Below are 19051 nucleotides of genomic sequence, written 5' to 3'. Positions count from 1 at the left end.
TGTTTCTGTGATTACTCTATGTTGTATAGTTACATCTGAATATTTGGAGATAGGGACCATAGATGAGAAAGGACATCTCACATTTGCTTTTCTGGGTCTGGGTTACCCCACTGAATATAATATTTTCAAGCTATTTACTTCCAATTTTATGTTTTTATAGCTGAATGGTATCCCATTGTGTACATGCACCATACTTTCCTTATCCATTCTTCTGTTGAAGGACATTTAGGCTGTTTCTGTTTCCTGGCTATTGTGACTAGGGTGGTGATACATGCTGCTAAGCAAGTGTCTGTGTATTTTTCACATCTTCCAAACAATAGTTTCATCATAAAATATTTGGGAATATTTTATTTATTATCATCTATGATCTCAAAAGAACAATCTTTAATGATTTTGAAACAATTTAGATAAATGATGGTGAACACCAGTTTTCAGAAATCCTGGTTTGCAATGGAAAGCTCAGCAAACTGTCATTGGCAACTAATATTGCCAGTTGAACTTTCGGAAGTTACAAGCTCTATGTTCCCCATTTTGAGAAAGCAATTGACAGATAACCAATTCTTCGCAACTATAATTTGTCTCTCAGACAAACTGTAGGTTGTCCTATGTGAAAAAACAAAAGCAGATCAAACTCAACATATAATGGTTCATCTTCAGACTACTACCATAGTTGAATCTAAATACAAGTCCTTATTGTGTGTCATATTTACTCACAAAAAATATTGAAAGAATATCACACAGTAATAAAATTTAATTAATCTTCTGATTTTTTATCTACTGCATTCCTAAATTAAAAATTTTGTTTGTTTTTTCTGTAAATCCCTCCTTCCTCCCTCCTCCCATTCCCCCCTGGCATTCCTCCACACCCCACGTCCCATCCCCTCATCCAAAAAGGTATGGCCTCCCATGGGGAGTCAGCAAAGCCCAGCACATTCAGCTGAGGCAGGTCCAAGCTCCTCCCCTTGTATCAAGGCTGTGCAAAGTGTCCCACCATAGGCAATGGGCTCCAAAAAGCCAGTTAATGCACCAGGGATAGATTCTATTCCCACTTTCAGGGGCTCCTCAAACAGACCAAGCTACATAATGTCTCACTCATGCAGAAGGCCCAGTTCAGTACCATGCAGGCTCCATAGCTGTTGGTGCAAAGTTCATGAGTTCCCACTAGCTTGGCTAGGTTGTATTTGTAAATTTTCCATCATGGTCTTAATGTCCCTTCTCATAGAATCTCTCTTCCCTGTCTTTGACTGGACTTCCAAAGCTTAGCCTGGTGCTTGACCATGGCTCTCTGCATGTGTTCCCATCCATCAGTTACTGGATGAAGACTCTATGGTGACAGTTAGGGCATTCATCAATCTGATAACTGGTGTAGGCCAGCTCAGGCACGCCCTCTACTACTGCTAGTAGTCTAAGCTGGGGTTATCCGTGTGGATACATGGGAACTTCCCTTGCACCAGGTTTCTCCCTATCCCCATGATGTCTCCCTCTATTAAGATATGTCCCTCATTGCTCTCCCACTGAGCCCATGTTCCAGCTCAACCATTCCATTCCCCTATGCTCCTATCCCCCACCCCCTACCTTCCATTGCTCCAAATGATTCTGAGATAGCATCTTATACCTAGCAGAATGGCTATGATCAAAAACACTGATGACAGTCAATGTTGGAGAGGATATGGAGCAAGGGGAACTGTTGGTGGGAGTGCAAACTTGTACAGCCACATTGGAAATCGGTATGGCTGTTTCTCAGAAAACTGCAAATCAATCTTCCTCAAGATGCAGCTATACCACTCTTGGGCATATACCCAACGAATGCTCAATCATACCACAAGGACACATGCTCAGCTATGTTCATAGCAGCATTATTCATAATAGGCAGGACCTGGAAACAACCTAGATGCCCCTCAACCAAAGAATAGATACAGAAAATATGGTACATACACACAATGGAGTACTACTCAGCAGTAAAAACAATAACATCATGAAATTTGTAGACAAATGGATGGAACTAGAAAATATCATCCTGAGTGAGGTAACCCAGACTCAGAAAGACAAACGTGGTATATACTCACTCATAAATGGATACTAGAAGTAAAGCAAAGGATAACCAGACTACAGCCTATAGCTTCAGAGAAGCTAGGTAACAAGGAGGACCCTGAGAAGGATGCATGGAATGCCTTGGGAAGGGGAAATAGATAAGATCTCCAGTTTGTTTTTAATGAGAGTTGTGGGATTGAAAATAAATAATAAGTATACATTAGAATAAAAACTGGTTTGATTAATTCTAATCTGTCAACAATTTTGCTTACCATTGCTTTTGTGTCATTCATAAAAATGTCACTATGGAAGAAAAGAAACCTTATATCTTTATGTTACTAGAAAAATTATTTTGACTTTCAAATTCCTTAGAGAGATGTCAGAGACCATTCTGCATCAGTACAGCGTGTTTTGAGAACCACCGATTCAGGAAACCACTATCAACAAGAGAAGAATTGGCATATGATAAACAATGGAACTTTCACATTGTCTGTACTTTTCAAACACTTGTACTCCCATATTGACCACACAGTGCATCTCTTTACCCAGGGCAGCTCTATGTTTTTGCCAAGTGGCTTCTCTGTTTCTTGACTGCCTGATCTACTTGTTCAAGGTCTGAGTCACAGCCTTTTTCTACCACCATCCTGCTTCTCCATAAATGGTCACCAGGAAATAGCTAAACACATACTATGACTGAAGGTTTGGGACAACAGATGTGTATGCTCATACAATTTAATTTTCTTTTATCAAGAACAAGTTAAGCTATTTTAAATTTCTTTGCAAGTGATAAGCATTTTCATCTTCAAATACTAAGGTGGCAGCTTCTACCATATTAATTTCACTTCTCTTTAATTATACTAAAATGCCCCAGAATAAAGAGCAGGACTTAGTCAACAAAATTGCAAAAGATACTGTTTTCTGATTAGTTTGCATGTCACTTTAAATGTCTGTTCTTATGGTTTTTAAAGCTAATTAGACTTATAAAATTTTCACATTATTCATTTTGAGTTAGATTTGAATTAGAAAAAAGAAGATATAATTATTATGGGAATTGTTCTACGTCAAATTACTTAAAACAACCATGTGTTTTTGTTTATGGTGATGTTTGATGTAATTTACTTTAAGCAATAGCTATATGAACTCAGATGTACCAGTGAGTTGCTGTATTTAAGTGATTATATGTAAAACAGGAGGACACTAGATGAATTGCTGATTACCTTCTGTTTTCCAACAACTCATAATTTGTGACCATAATGATCAAAAAAATTACTGAATAACATTTCATGGTCTATTTAAGGAGGGTGAATGAATCATTTTAGTTGACAATGTAGTTTTAATACTTTAATCATATTCCTAACAGATTTTAATATGTATACTTATAATCTTACATGTAATCACTAGATGCTAGGCTATCTTTTTACCAAATACCAGGATTCATATTAAATTTATTTATTAATATGTGTGAATGAATGATGGCTTTATTTCTATGTTTTTTCCCCTTTCATGATTGGTTAAGCTGTCTCCTTCTTTTTCTTTTCTTTTTTCTTTTTTTCCTTCCTTCCTTCCTTCCTTCCTTCCTTCCTTCCTTCCTTCCTTCTTTCTTTCTTTCTTTCTTTCTTTCTTTCTTTCTTTCTTTCTTTCTTTCTTTCTTTTTTTTGAGACAGGGTTTCTCTGTGTAGCTTTGGGAGCCTGTCCTGGAACTTGCTTTGTAGACCAGGCTGACCTCAAACTCACAGTCCCCTACCTTTGAGTCTGTATATACCATTTGGAAGCAAAACCAAAATGCATTCAAAGTTTAATTCTTCGATTTCTCAATATCTAATATGAAAATATAGAGTTGGAATTTAACAAAATAGTAACCAGTAATTGTAATAACATAATAGTATCCATTTCTATATAAATAATGGTTAACTTAAATGACTTTGGATGACAGAAGATAAATTAAGCCAAACTCTTTTTCTAGGTAGTTACAGTTAAAATAGACACAAGTTCTAGAAGTTTTGAGAACAATTTATGACAGGATGAAGGAGCTAGTCTGTGTTTTTTGGTTTTTAGTCTGCATGGTAATCCCTGACTAAGCAATTAGAATGCATGACCACAAAAACACAGTAGCAGGGGAACATGTTTTGTCTCTCATCTCTTCCTTTTTCTTTCTCCTTTTTCTGTAGTTTTCTCATTTGTTGGTCTTTATGCTTGCAAAAGTTAGAATACCTTTGCAAGCATATCTTGAAGAATGCTGAAAGAAGCCAAGATTTGCATTTCTAGATCTAATCAGAATGTAAAAGTGAACTAGTCTGCTTTTCCTAATCTTAGAATAGCGGTAAAGCTAAATCTGTGTCTGCTTGTCTAGTTAACCAGTCAAATCACTTCATCTCTGATAGTGATACATGAACAGAATATTTCACAGTTTCCATGGTTTTCACATAGGTTGTTTTTTGTCTGCTTTGTTACTATTAATTCTTCCTTTACACATGCAAAAACACCCTGCCTTTCTTTGCAGGGAGGAATGTGTGGTGGTTTGAATGAGAAGGGCCCCCATAAGCTTTGAATACTTGCCCCTCTCCCCATTGTTAGAACAGTTTGGAGATAATTAGGAGATGTGGCCTTGTTGCAGCCACTGTGTCACTGGAAGTGGGCTTTGGGGTTTCAGAAGACTCAAGCCATTCCCAGTGTCTCCCTTGGCTTCTTGCTTGTGAATCAATATGTGAACTCTGACCTCTTCCTTTGCTCAGTACCCATAGAATCGAATCCTCTGAAACTGTTAAACCTGAAATTCATGAGTAGAAAAGACCAAGTCCATGACTGTCCAATTAGAGCAAGCTGTACTGGCCCGCTGGCTGCCTCACCCTAAATCAGAATTTGAGAAAGCATCCATTGCTGGCTCCTTGAAGTCAGTTTTATAGAAGAGATAAGGAGGTGTTCACAGGGCCAAAGCGGTTGGTGGTTATACATTGTTAGAAGCATATGATGAAAATGGAAGGAATGGCAAAGAAATACATCAAGTGAGTAGAGTTATAAGCTATTTACATCAGACCGAAGAAACAGGAACTCATTCTTAATGACAAATAGAAACCTTATTTAGCAAGGTTTACAAGGTTTACACAGGACAAGCAGGGCTTATCCCTTAACTAAGACTTACACAGAAGAAACAGGAACTTCTTAATTACAAATAGAAACCTTATTTTGCAAGGACTTAACACTGGACAAACAACTATTCTTTAGGATTTAGCACAAACAGGAACTTCTTTTGAACTGTCTTCACTGCAAACATAATTCTTAACCTGCAAGGTATATTGTTCCTGTTTGGTCTCACAAAATTGTAACCAAATTAAATCATTTCTTTTCCAAGTTGCTTTGGCCATTGTGTTTTATCAAAGCAACAGAAAAGTAACTAAGCATATACACCCTAAGTTTGTGGTTCTATGCTTACATCTCAGTTGTGACCCAACCTGAGCCAATCCTCAGATCCCCGTACAGATAGATGGCTTACAAGTCCCACTTTATCTGCAACTTTAGAGAAGACTGGCTCTTTCTGCCTACAGTTGTTGCTGACAGAATATTATAGGTCGGGGGCCAGATACTAGATAACTGTTTCCACAAGGAGGGACCGTGAGAGAGGAAACAATAGCATAAAATATCTAAGACTGAAAACTAGCCTTCTCTTTGACCTATTTTAGCAGGAATCTTATTACACACTTCAAAATTCCACTATAACACATTTGATAGATATAACTTCCTATTATTTTTTTCTATATTCTTTAGCCATGAATTATTTTAATAAAATTGTTTAAATTTGACTATTGTTGAAATCAAACCTCATTCTGTGTCCCTATTAAGTGAAGACTTTAAATACCTATAGAAATGTAATAGGTCACAATTTCTGACATTTTCTCATATACCTCATGCAGTGAAGAATGCAACTATGAAATGAAGTACAATTTTACCTTAGTCTTCAGTTAAAAGTGTGATTTCTTATGATTTTAATTTTGTATTACCTAATTCACAATTTAAGACTCTATTTCAAGCAATATTCACTATTTAAGTGGTATTCAATTATTTTTCAGCTTCAGTGTGTAGATTGTACACTAAATAAAATAATATTTTGGAAAATCATAGACACAAAAATCAATGGGGAAGTTATTAGTAGCTTGCAAAAGTCTCATGGGAGAGAACTTAATTTTGTCTATCTTTATTACCCCCAAAATAATTTTGTTAACAGAAATTAATGCTTATGTAAATTTATAGCTAATTATGTAAAAAATTTCCAGCTATTTAGAACCATTATCTAACATTGCCCTTTAAAGAGGTCCTGCTTTCGTGAAGAGAAGATTTATCTACACTTTAAATGCTGCACAAAGAAATGTATCCTCTGAATCCTTCCTTATGGTATTTTTCTTGAGAGTGAGCAATATTTTCTTACAGAGTAATTGAAGTACTAGTTACATGTTGATACTGGATAGCCTGCTGCTTAAAAGACTGCTAGGTGAATTCATATTATCAATGTTTAAAACAACAGATACAATAACAGAGAGTTGATAATATATTATTAACTCCAAAGATACAAGAAGAAAGACTACTGACCCAAGTCATCATGGCCAAATTAATTAAAGCAAGCTATTTATTAGTATTCATGGGATGCCTCCCTTTAAGGCAAGGTTTAAGAGATCATGATTAGACAGGGAAAGATAAGGAGCTTTATAATTTGAGGTTAGGGAATTTCCATATGGAAGATTTGACTGGCAGGTCTGTAAGGACATAACAAGATAGTCATAATAACCTTTTGAAACAAAGACAGGGTTGCAAGATGGTTATAACAACTTTTTGAAACAAAGATACAGTTGTTATTTTCTAGAACAGGCAGTGAAGAACTATTTATAGTTAAGGTTACAAGAGCAGCATAGCCCAGTCCTTGAGAAACAGAGATTTAATCACAAACAAGAATGAACTTAGTTTGTCTTTACTGTAAGATGGCTTTCAAGCCGAAGATGGAAGCAGGCTGGTCCGGTCCGTCATTATCTCATTTCAAGACAAGGGAAGGAAAGATGTCAAGGAGCTGCTCCTTCGGTGTACTTTCTGCTCAATCATGAAGCAGAATTGAAAGTTTTGTCACATCTATGTGCTTGAAGCCTAAAAGGTGGCAAATCAATTCATTAACAAAATACAACATGGAAAAAACAAAGAACAAGAGGCTATGAACTTGGAAGAGAGCAAGGGGTGTATATAGGAAGGGTGTATATAGGGAGGAAAGTGGAGAAATGATGTAATTGTATTTCAATTTCCCAAAATACATATGCCCATACATACATACACACATACATACACACATACATACATACATACATACATACACACACATATACATACAAAAAGTGCTTAACATAGTGGTACATGCCTTTAAGTCCAGCACTTGGGAGGCAGAGGCAGGCAAATCTCTGAATTCAAGACCATTCTGGTCGACTGCTCTATATAATGTGTTCCAGGCCAGCTGGGTCTACATGGTAAAACCCTATCTGAAAAAAAAAAAAGAAAGAAAAGGTAAGAAAAACAAGATTGTCTAAATAGTCATATGCATATATATGTCATTTTTTTCTTTTTACTTAAATGTATATTCCCTAAAGCAAGCTCTTTAGAACATGCAAAGTGTTTGTTAAAAGACCATTTCTCAGTCTGTTTTTAATCAAATAGTCCAGGTTCAGGCAAAGGGGTCTGAATTAACATTCATTTATTTTATTTATGTACACAAGTGTTGGCTTATATGTATGGATACATCACATGTGGGCAACTTACAGGCTGAAGAGGATGTCAGTTTCCCTGGAGCTGGAGAGACAGAAAGTTGGCCCTGGGGTGTGTTCTCTGCTAGAGAAGCAAGTGCTCTGAACAACTGAGCATTTTTCCAGCCTGGGGGAGCCTGAATTTTTAATGGAAAGGCCCTGAGGAAATTCAGAATTTGCTGAAGTTTGAGGACTGCTGATCTAGTGCCTAGAGATGTCTGGCCCACAAATACTTTTCCATCACAACATGGACTAAATGTCACCTAATTTTCACTGTCTTTATTTTTATCTACTTCTCACTTCTTTCTACTGACTCTACAAAGCTTCATCTATAATTTCAAAAAAAAAAAGAACTTTCATGCATCAGATAATGGAATATATTCAAAACTGACTGGTTTGATCACATTTTCAGGCAACAATTTGGACTCAGCAGAGTCAGTCTCTTCATTTCACTCTCTCATTGGTGCTATTGGTGAGTATTGTTTCCTTTGTGATAAAGATAAACTTTTATCAGAGGTCTCTGAGTCATCCAACCTGTGGGTCCTGATGCTCCAGGAGGTATGAGGGGTGGTTTTACTCTCCTGGTGTGGGTTTTAGGCTAAACTGGTTGTTGGTTGGCCACTCCCTCAATCTCTAGGCCCACCGTTACCCTCGCACATCCCATAGGCAAGACAGACAATAGGTCAAAGGTTATGTACATGGGTTGGGTTCCTACTCCCTCCCCTTGAAATCTTACCTAGTCACAAGAGATGACCAGTTCAGGCTACATATCCACTATTGCTAAGACTCTTAGCCAGAGTCATCCTTGTAGATTCCCGGTAGATTCTTTTGCCCCAAGTTTTTACCTGACCCTGAAATGCAGTAGTCTCTTTAAGTACTCCCTCCCTCCATCACCCCCAACTGACATGATTGCTCATGTTTCCATTCCCACCTGCTGTCAATCTACTCAAGAAATCTCTTCCATTTCCTCTTCCCATGGAGATCCAGGACTCTCCCCCCACCACCCTAAGCTCTTATTGTTGCCTAGTCTCTCTGGGTCTGTGGATTACAGCATAGTTATCCTTTATCTTATAGCTAATATCCATTTATGAGTGAGTACATACCATATTTGTCACCATTATTCTGGGTCACCTCCCTCAGGATAATTTTTCTAGTTCCATCCATTTACCTTCAAATTTTCTGATATCATTTTTTAAACAGTTGAATAATATCCCTTTGTGTAAATATACCACATTTTCTTTACCCATTCCTCAGATGAGGGACATCTAGGTTGCTTCCAGGTTCTAGCTATTACCAATAAAGTTATTATGTGTAACTGAAGTTTTCTCTGGTCCTGCTCACGTCCATGGACCGACCCAGCAGTCACTTATAAAATAATCACTCAGAAGCTTATATTAATTAAAACTGCTTGGCCATTAGCTCAGGCCAACCACTGACTAGTTCTTACATTTAAACTCAGCTCATTTCTGTTCATCTATATGTTGCCACATTTTCTGTTGGCTTTACCTGTGTGCTGGTACATGCTGTCCCCTGGACAGTGGGCTGGTATCTCCTGACTCAGCCTTCCACTTCCCAGAATTCTCTTTGTCTGCTTATCTCGCCTATACTTCCTGCCTGGCTACTGGCCAATCAGCATTTTATTTATCAACCAATCGGAACAACACATTCACAGCATATAGAGCACCATCACCCATCAGTTATGACATAGTTGAGCAAGTGTTCTTGTGGTATGCTTGAGCAAGCTTTGAATATATGACTAAAAGTAGTATAGCTGGGTCTTGTGGTACATTGATTGCCAGCTTTCTAAGAAACTGCCGCACTAATTTCCAAAGTGGCTGTACACTCCACTAGCCATGGAGGAATATTCACCTTGCTCCACCAAACACAACTGGAGGGAAAAAATTGTCAGTGTAATGATGCCTAATGATATTCTGCTATACTTATAGATTGGTGCCTAGCCCAGTTGTCATCAGGGAAGCTTCATCTAGCAACCAATGGAAACAGATACAGAGACCCACAGCCAAATATTAGGTGGAGCTAAGAGAATCCTGCAGAAGAGGGGAAGAAAGGAGTGTAGGAACCAGAGTGGTCAAGGACACCACAACAAAACTTGCAGAATCAACTAAACTAGGCTCATAGGGTCTTGCAGAGACTGAACTGATGACCAGAGAGCTTGCATGGGACTGAACTAGGCACTCTGCATATGTGTTACAGTTGTTTAGCTTGTTCTTCTTGTGATACACTACTCCTCATGCTGGGTCTCTTTTCTCAGCCTTAAATACATGAGAAGGTGCTTACTCTTACTGTAACTTGATATGCCAGGTTTTGTTGATATTCATGGGAGACCTGCCCTTTCCTAAACAGCACTAGAGGAGGAGTGGTTTAGGGGGTGGGGACAGGGCAGGGGGAGGGACTGGGAGGAGAGGAAGGAGGGGAAACTGCAGCTAGGATGTAAAATAAATAAATACATTTATAAAAAAAGAAAGAAAAGCAATAACACTTGGAAAAAGATAAAATTTTAAAAATAATGATCACTGATGAAAAAGAATGCTGTGAAAAAAAGGTTTTACGGTGAATTTTAATGACATTCTGGTATAAATTATATACTCAAATTTCAGAAAAAGAAATAAATGAACAATACATAGAATATATTAGAAATATATCTTCTCAAAGCATTTTAAAAAGGGAAGTCAAAATTATTGAATTTTTTAAATTCTTTTTTTTTTCTTACTTTGGGATCAGTCTATGCAATATGTGCTACATAAATGTCTAACTCCATGTACTTTCAGGAATTTTATGCATTAAATAACTATGCATAAATTTATATTTATAACTACATATTAATGAAATGATTACCTCCTTATTTAGCATCGGCATGCTCATTTAGCAAATGTGAACTGGACACCCACCTTGTCGCCAACGCTGTCACAGAAAGCATATGCTATGGTAAGGTGGTGATGTGAACGAGAATGGCTTGCATAGGCTTACACATCTGAATGTTTGTGTATCAAGAGGCACTGCTTGGGGGGAATCAGGAGGCATGGCTTGGGAGAGGTTGCAAGAGCCCAAGTCTGGTTCATTGTTACTCTTTTCTTGCTGCCAGGGGATCCAGATGTAGACGTCTCTGTTACTTCTCCAGCACCATGTCTGTCTGAATGCGATCGTACTCCAAGCCATGATGATAATGGACTAAACTTCTGAAATTTTAAGCAAGCATCCAATTAAATGGTTTCTTTTATAAGAGTTGCTATGGTCATGGTGTCTCTTCACAGCAATAGATCACAAAGATAGGCAATAAACCAGAAATAATAAAAAAACTCTTACAGGACTTTCCCTACAGAGAATAAAGGGTGAAAAAAAAAAACAAATAATATTTATTGGGCATTTGAAATTTAAAGAGACAAAAATAAAACAGAGTACTGGGTTTCATGTTGTGGTAGTATGAATATAACTGGCCCCCATAGGCTCAAAGGGAGTGGAATTGCTAGGAGGTATGGCCTTGTTGGAGGAAGTGTGTCATTGTGGTGGGGGCAGCCTTTGAGTTCTCCTGTGCCCAAGCTAGGCCTAGTTCAGACCACTTCCAGTTGCCTGTGAGATCAAGATGTAACTCCTCCACTCTCAGCTGCTTTTCTAGTACCACATCTGCCTTCATGCAGCCATTTCCCATCATGATGATAATAAGCTAGAACTCTGAAATTGTAAGCCATTCAATTAAATGGTTTACTTTTTTAAGGGTTGCTGTGGTCCTGGTGTATCTTCACAGAAGCAGAAACCCTAAGACATATGTTATTAGAGGTGACAGAGTAATTCATGCAGTTTCTGGAGAATATTTATTCTCAAAAGTAAAAACAAGAACAAAGTATAGATGAAATTGTAAAGTCTTATTAAATAAGAAACACAGAGCCAATGCAGAGTTAAAAGCCCAGAGATCAGAGCAGTAGCCAAGAGCTAAGACCACCTTATCTTACCACTCACTACTGTCCTTCCCCTGAGACCTTCTTCCTGTGTTCTGTCATTTTATTGCCTTTCTGTTCTGCCTTCTCATTGGCTCTAAACCCAACCACATGTTTTCCTCATCACTGCCTGTCTGTACAGACCTCCAGGTCTCTATAGTTGGTACTGGGATTAAGAGTTCAGGTCACTTTGCTTTGGATGTGTCCTTGACCACAGAGACTCTGTCTGCCAGGTGATCGGATTAAGGGTGTGCATTACCACCATCTGACTCCTGATTATGGCTCCCTGTGACTTCTGATCTCCAGGCAACTTTATTAACATACAAATAGAATCACATTTCAGCACAAATAAAATATCACCATAGCAAAGGCTGTAGTGCAAGTGTCTGAGGGACAGCAGGGGATAGAAGATTGCTGTAATGTGTGTAGCAGCAGGGGATGGGGGTGGGGATGACAATGAGTGGCAATATGTCTAGAAGGAGGTATACTCGGAAACATAGAGGGGATCCAGGTCAGGTCATGTGTTGAAATTACCACATGAAGTAGGTCACCATTGGCACATTTCATTTGCTGCAGAATGCCTGGCACATTGTTTAAGGAAATATTAGATTTCTCTGTGGAAAGCACACTGTGGAGGAGCAAGACTTAAAATGTGGAAGTAATAGCAAACCTTTTAAAACTGTCCAAATCAAAGGCAATGTTGGATTGAGATGGTTTCCAATAGAGATGACAAACAATAGTGACATTATATGTTCTTTCTCTCTTCTTCTTTCTTTCTTTCTCCTTCCCTTTCTTTCTTTCTTTCTCTCTCTCTCTCTTTCATTTGTTTCTGTCTTTTCTTTCTTCTTTTTCTATGTTTTTTGTCAATTTGCCACAGGCTAGAGTTATCTGAGAAAAAGGAACAAAAATTGAGACGATTTCATAGGATTTGTTCTGCCCAGATCACAACCCCCAGAGAGACCACCAAAGATGAGTATGCCAGAATGCAAAAGCAAGGTTTAATCCAAAAGAGCAATACTAGCCTAGGCAGGGACTTGTCCAAGAGATCCAATGCAATGGATGCTGGAGGAAGTGCCCGCCTTTGTGCAAGCTCAGTTTTTAAAGGCAAAAACCACAAGGTTACATCATTTAGGGGTGCTAGTACAGGTACAATTCTGATTGGCTCACTTCTAGTGGCTTTCTAGAAATCATGGCTTAATCTTACTTCTAAGGGAGTGGTTACCCACCACCATTTCTCATTGGCTTCCCTCAGGTGGGGCCATTTCTATGGTCAGTTACCCTGGAAACCGGGGTTGGAACATTCTTTGGTCAAACAGTTACCAAGGGAACCAGGAAGAGGACATACCATAGTCTGCCAGTCATTACCTCATGACTACCTTGTGACTCTGTACTTTTACACTTCCTGGTTTCTGGAATCTGGACTGACTGGTTTTAGTAACTTGGGGCCTATTCCAGTAACTAGTGACCTATACCTAAAAGGAGAAATCTTAGGCCTTAGTTTTAGGGTGAAAGCATTTTGGATTTATTTCAGCTTATCTGTTTGCCTTGTCAGGAGTTTTACAACCCATCTCTGGGGTCTAGTCATGTTGTCTTTGGAGAGGGGCGTCTTGTGGTTAATTGGTCACCACCAGACATCCTGACTTTGTTCTTTTGAAAACTCCTGACTTCACCTTCTCCAGGAAGGGGGAACTGACTCAGTTCTATTTATCTTCAAGATATCTCTTCCCTCAGCTCTTTAGGGGTTTCTGGTGGAAACTGTGTCTGGGCCTTTGGTGGGGGTTTTTCAGATTGACTTGTGGGCAATCCTGTGAGATATTTCCTTGATTGATGATTGATGTGGGAAGGCCCAGGTCACTATGGGATGTGCCACTTTGGGTTGATGGTCCTCCATGGCACATGATTCAGTTCCTGCTTCCAAGTTCCTGCCTTGAGATTTTGCCCTGCCTTTCCTTAATGATAGACTGTGACCTGTGAGGTAAAACAACCCCTTCCTTCTCATGTTGCTTCTATTGTGTTTGTTATGAAAATAGAAACTCTAATGAGGACATTATACATATGTTATTATTATATGATGCACTGCTGACTTAGACTTCAATGATGATGGAGGAACAAAAATAAGAATGATTCAATTTGTTGTTGTTGTTCTGAAAATCTAGGAGATGGGTGTTGCCATGGACTGAGGTAAGAGGGACAGTGAGGTGAGCGAGGTGAAATAGGGTGTGTATTATGAACTCTTTCAATTTGGACATACCAAAATGATTTTTGTTAATCATGTAAGAAACAGAAACACTCAGTGGGGCTCATGAATGTTCCTGCAGTCTAGGTGAAACTCAGAGATACAAATTTGGGTCATCAGCAACTTTAGCACATGAGCAGCATATGTGAAATTTGAGGCTACCCAAGGGTGAGTTATCACAGTCAGTGTTTATCAATAAATCGGCAAGGAAAACTCAGGAGATATGGTGCACTGAGTGTCCATCAAGAAGGGTAAGATACCTCAGCAGAGAGTCTATATCTGATGAGGAAAATGTCAAAGATGATTCTGAGACGTCTTAGCAACTAGAAACTGGTCGCACTACAGCTAAAACCCAATGAGGAGAGGACAATTTTATAATGGCATCATTTTTCTCTCATTTGAGAAATGAATTATTGAATTATAAGTTTCTATAGGTAACTAAAGCTAAAATAAAGTAAATGCTAATACTTTAAAACATAGATTAATAAGATAAGATAAATAGGATGTTAGATCTGTCATGTATGTTTAAGAAATTATATTTGTTTACAGTATTAGTCAATGAGGCTGAATTTTCTCTTTTCATTTCCTCTATTATCTGTTTTAGTTCTACAGGTTGAACACAGGCATGTGAATCAGTAGAATGCTATAACTCAGCTACTTCTTCAAGCCAGAGCTTTATTGATAAAGTTACATTTCACTCTACTCTAATGAGTTGCCAGTGTTTTCTAGGGGACAGGATAGACTCAGTAACACCTCAATAGTAATGCTTCCATTTTGAGCATGGTAATGTGTTAAAACAATGTTTAGAAAGATTAGAATATAGTCCCTGAATTTTCTGTCCATCCAAATTTTATTTTATTTTTTTAATGTAAAAAATAGAAAAAAATGTCATTTCTATGCTTTCATAAAATATTTAAGTTTGCTAAGAATTTCATTCAGGATACTCAGACTTTTATGCTTTATAAAGAGAAATGAGAATTTTTTTAAACAAATCCTATGGACATTCTTAAATCCATATTTGAGCAAGATGTTATCTCTGCAAACATATGCATCAGATATGCAATAGATTTAGCTCTTAGAACACATGTTTAACAAGACCCATCTAAAGAACTTGGGTACACTGTCTTAACTTGGTCTTGAGAAACACTATAATTAATAAACATGAAAGCTTTTTAAAAATTCATTTGTGATTAGTTCCAGTAAATATTAAATTCTCAACAAATACTATAGGGTCACATAGAATGTGGACAGAGTGAAAATGTAGTAATTAAATGCTTCCTGAAGGCTTTAGTAACTCTGAAAATGTATGTTTGTTTCTCTGAAATATATATATATATCAGACAATAGGCTTTACATAGTAGCAATTATTTATAGACTTTTGTACAATTCATTATTTTCTTTTCTGGAATAAACATTATGTTACAATAGCTCTAATAACACTCTTTTGGAAAATAAGAACTAATATTGATATCTATCTTAAACTTACTCATACATGAATTTTCAAGACTTGTAATTAGAGCTCTGTCCAATGTGCCCTGCTCCCTGGGATCCTAATGTTGCTTTATGATGACTTGTTGAGCCTCTTGTTCATTCCATAGGTAGTCCTCACTTACCTCTCTCCTAGCACACTAATACCTAACAATGAGAACCCACACTAAGAGTCTGGTTGTGCAACAGGTAGCTTTTACCTATGCCTCCCCCATGACTCTCAACTACCTTCTAAGAATCTGTGATCATCTCAATCCACAGGTGGTCCTCACCTACCCTTCCATCTGGAACAATGTCATCATCTGAGGCTCTTTACCAAAACCCCGATTTCTTCACAGGTAGCTAGCTAGTACTTGCTCACTCCCTGACACTCTACTGCAAGTATCTGTTCTACAGACCTGCTGGCACTACAGGTATCCCTCACTTATATTTTCTTCCAGGACCTTAAGATTCCATTTGAGGACCTGTGCTAGGCACCTGCTTGTTGTAGGTACCCTCAATCTGTCTGTTCCTCTGAGACAGCAACCCTGATGTTGCTACCCAAATGATTGCTCACTCCACAGAAATGCACCTCCCTTTTTCTCCAGAACTGTAAACCCACAATCTGATATACTGCAGGGAGCACTTAATAGTCTTACTGGGTGTCTACTGCTGAGATCAGAAACTCCCCTTTTCACTAGTTGGGCTAGGAAAACTCCAGCCACCTTACACACAGATCATTACTCAGTATTCCAAGACTGGACTTTCAAGTATCACCTAGCTGATTCAAAATCTATAGTGGCTTCTATATATTATAGGAAAGCTGCACTCATGGAATCTCAACAGTACAGTTGTCTAAACAGGACCCCCCATAGTGACTATACTAGCTGACATGCTAACACTGATGGAGAAAATCTCCCAAGGTTCCACTCTTAGATGAAGAATTACAGGTCGTTGATGGCTGCTCATAGAGGGAGTTCAGTCTTCTCCAGGGATAATCCGCATCTCAAGTGGTCAGCTTTAAGTACATAGACACACAAGTGACACCAAATGAACTCAGCAATACATGCTCACTATGTATTCCTTAAGTTGCAATGTATTTCTTAAAGTCAAAAGTAGAAGCCAATGAAAGAGCTGTTCATGTAATCCTGGTAAGAAAAACTCTGTTTAAGTATGAATAAAGAGAGACAGAGCTATTCAGGGCCACTTGAGTACAACACACTTGGTGGTCAGAAGTTTTCCTTGTGCCAACACCCCTTCCCTGTTTCAGGACTCAACTCTGAGGTGAGTCTGGCCCTTGATGTTTTAAATGGATATTTCATCGACAGTTCTTTTTCTATGGGATGTGTACAAACATAGTGCCTTATTTAAGTATTCACATATTTTCCTTTCTCTCACATACTCAAATACTTTTTATTTTGTTCAACTGATTGCTAAGGGTGAGTTGTCTAAATTCACAAATTACATATATTACAAATAGTAGATTTCAGTTAATAACCAAAATTGTCGCAAGAAGACTGTAATGCCCCGGCCAGCAGGGTTTCAATGGGGGCGACCCACCTGTGGGAGCGAATGAAAGAGATGGGACACGAAAGACGACAGCAAGACAGGATTCTGATCAAGCTGCCAATTTATTTTCCTCAGCAAGGCTTCTATAGCACAGGAGCGGAAGGGACAGGAAGGAGGGAAGGGGAAAAGGGGCTTGCAGAACATGGAAGGGGTGCAAGACGTGGGAGAACTGCGAGATGTCAGCTAAGGTCAGTGGTCAGGGGCCATTTGTTCTGTTGCTAGGCTACCTGACCATGGAATGCTCTTTACCTTCGGTTGTCATGGCACCTGACTGTGGGATGTCTTCTTATCTTTGGGGGCCTCTGGTTAGTAAACAGGTGTTATTGCTCTGGGAAGGGCAGTGGGCTTATGACTTGTTCTCTGGCCTATCTAGTACTTTCCATGGTTCATGTTTGGTTCCTGACATCTTGGTCCCTAACACTGTAACTTTTCTCTCCATGTCTTAAAAAATATGAAAAGAAGTAGGTAGCAAACCTGGAGCAGGAAATATTCCTTTAAAAAGACAGTTATCTTTTCTCATTGCAAATCAGCAGCTATGCTGTTTACAACAAAATTACCTCACATTTCTAAGGTACTTTTATATCCAGTCAATCTGTATCTCCATTTCCTAGATTCCTGATGATCTTTGGTCCAAAGCCTAACTGTACTCCCTAGATGCTTTTCTTCTTTGCTGCTAACACTTCTGTCCAAGATGTTCATATTTCTCTTCCCTATTGAAAAAGCCCTCGAATGGCTGTTTCTACACACTTGCTCTTGTATAACCCATTTTCCATAATGTAGAGTCAGTTAAGATAACCATTTATTATATCTCTTCTCTAATGCCTCTTTCAGCTCCCACAATTAAAGGAAAACTCGGTGTTTATTTTGAGATTAGATGGTAGATGCCTATCCCTGTCCGCTTCTCCATCATCCTTGGTCTTCAAATCTCTCCCTTGCTGGTCTTTCTCTTTTCAGTCTGTTCTCAGTGCCTTTTATCTTTGTTCTTTTCTATACCTGGAAAATCCTTTCTCCCCATATATTCTTCATCAGCTTTACAAAGATATAATTTATATCCAACAAATTTTTCTCACTCCTATGATTTTAAATTTTTATAGAATAGTACAACCACCACCACAATCAATTTTAGAATATCTGTCCCCAGAGAAAACTCCCTAATTTCTAATTATTATTGATCATTTATTGTCTCTCTCTTCCTCTGTCTTCTTTCCCTAACACACTATTTACATACTGTTTGTCCTTATATACTTACTTGTTCTAGATGCTTTATAACTGTAGCTCTTCTGTCTTACCACTCAGAATTTAGTTTAAAAACTTTTATTTTCCTTTTGGTCTTTTGTATTTGTTTGTTTATATTTCCTTATTCCTCTTATGGAGAACTAGGCCCTATGGAAGCCATGTATCTTAATTGCTGCACAGTCTCTAGCTCAGGAGGAAGTACTGAAGTGTGATAATGTCCAAATTTTTATTCACCAAGACAGGAATGAAATTCCTCCTACACCAAAGGCCAATGTAATGTACTTTCACTACCCAGGATTTTGCTCTAATATGACAAACATATCTGCCACAACCCAACAAGTATTAAGAGCTCAGATAATATTATTGTTATGAACAGTATTATTTTTGAAAATATGTAAATTATTAAATTAAAAATTATTAAGATTGCTCTGACTGATTGGCTAATGATAAAGGCCATTTTCTGAAAATTTGTTCTTTAAAAGAAATCAAGGAACTAAAATTTATTGTTCTAATATCTGTAAATCCAAGTTCAATAAATCAATTATACCACTAGACATGTGTTGATTTTTAATGATACAGCAAACTTCGTGACATATCAAACTTTTGAAGAGATTCCACTTCTTTTACTTCTTTATTTATATTCCAACTTTAAGCAATTCCATTTTGGAGCAGAAATGAGAAATTGGGGCTATAAATTTGAAGTGATTGCCTGAGGAGATGACTTTCTTCTTAAAATGTATTGTGTGTATGCATGAGTATGTGGATGCTTGCTCATGTGTGCATGTGTG

Source organism: Onychomys torridus, chromosome 23 (genome assembly GCF_903995425.1).
Source record: "Onychomys torridus chromosome 23, mOncTor1.1, whole genome shotgun sequence".
Taxonomy (NCBI): Eukaryota; Metazoa; Chordata; class Mammalia; order Rodentia; family Cricetidae; genus Onychomys; species Onychomys torridus.
The sequence above is the reverse complement of the archived record's forward strand: the minus strand, read 5'-3'. Positions refer to the sequence as shown.